This window comes from Galeopterus variegatus, unplaced genomic scaffold (genome assembly GCF_000696425.1).
Source record: "Galeopterus variegatus unplaced genomic scaffold, G_variegatus-3.0.2 Scaffold1852, whole genome shotgun sequence".
NCBI lineage: Eukaryota > Metazoa > Chordata > Mammalia > Dermoptera > Cynocephalidae > Galeopterus > Galeopterus variegatus.
In genome coordinates this window covers 179238-180496 of record NW_007727963.1, presented here as the reverse complement: position 1 = coordinate 180496, position 1259 = coordinate 179238, and the positions used below count along the sequence as shown (strand labels likewise).

Below are 1259 nucleotides of genomic sequence, written 5' to 3'. Positions count from 1 at the left end.
CATGGTACTTGCATAAAAACAGACACACTGATCAATGGAATAGAATAGAGAACGCAGAAATCAACCCACACACCTACAGCCATCTGGTCTTTTACAAAGGCACCAAGCCTATACACTGGGGAAGAGACTGCCTCTTCAGCAAATGGTGCTGGGATAACTGGATATCCATTTGCAGGAAAATGAAACTAGACCCATACCTTTCACCATACACTAAAGTCAACTCAAAATGGATTAAAGATTTAAATATACACTATGGAACAATAAAACTTCTTAAAGAAAACATAGGAGAAACACTTCAGGAAGTAGGACTGGACACAGACTTCATGACTATGACCCCCAAAGCACGGGCAACTAAAGGAAAAATAAACAAATGGCTTTTTATATCAAACTAAAAAAATAAACAAGCTTTTTATATCAAACTAAAAAGCTTCTGCACAGCAAAAGAAACAACTAACAGAGTTAAAAGACAACCAACAGAGTGGGAGAAAATATTTACAAAATATACATCTGACGAAGGATTAATATCCAGAATATACAAGAAATTGAAACAACTTCATAAGAAAAAAACAAGCAACCCAATTAAAAAATGGGCAAAAGAGCTAAATAGGCATTTCTCAAAGGAAGATATATGAATGGCCAACAGACACATGAAAAAATGCTCAACATCACTCAGCATTCAGGAAATGCAAATCAAAACCACACTGAGATACCATCTCACCCCAGTTAGGATAGCTAATATCCAAAAGACCGTGAATGATAAATGCTGGTGAGGTTGTGGAGAAAAAGGAACTCACACACTGTTGGTGGGATGCAAAATGATGCAGCCTCTATAGAAAATTGTATGGAGGTTCCTCAAACAATTGCAGATAGATCTACCATATGACAAAGCTATTCCACTGCTGGGAATATACCAAGAGGAATGCAAATCATCAAGTCGAAGGTATACCTGTTCCCCAATATTCATTGCAGCACTCTTTACAATAGCTAAGAGTTGGATCCAGCCCAAATGTGGTGGATCAGATCAGATGAGTGGATACGGAAAATGTGGTATATCTACACAATGGAATACTACTCTGCTATAAAAAAGAATGAAATACTGCCATTTGCAATGACACGGATGGACCTAGAGAGAATCATATTAAGTGAAACAAGTCAAGCACAGAAAGAGAAATATCACATGTTCTCGCTTGTTTGTGGGAGCTAAAAATAAATAAATAAATACACAAAAAAAACTGGGGGGGGGGGCAAAAGACACAACA

The 1259-nt window shown here is 37.3% G+C and overlaps 1 protein-coding gene across 2 annotated transcripts in view; it reads right to left on the bottom strand.

Moving 5' to 3' along the window:
• PRDM5 (PR domain containing 5) overlaps positions 1-1259 on the bottom strand; it is a 227010-nt gene that overhangs the window by 92529 nt on the left and 133222 nt on the right. The window lies entirely within an intron of this gene.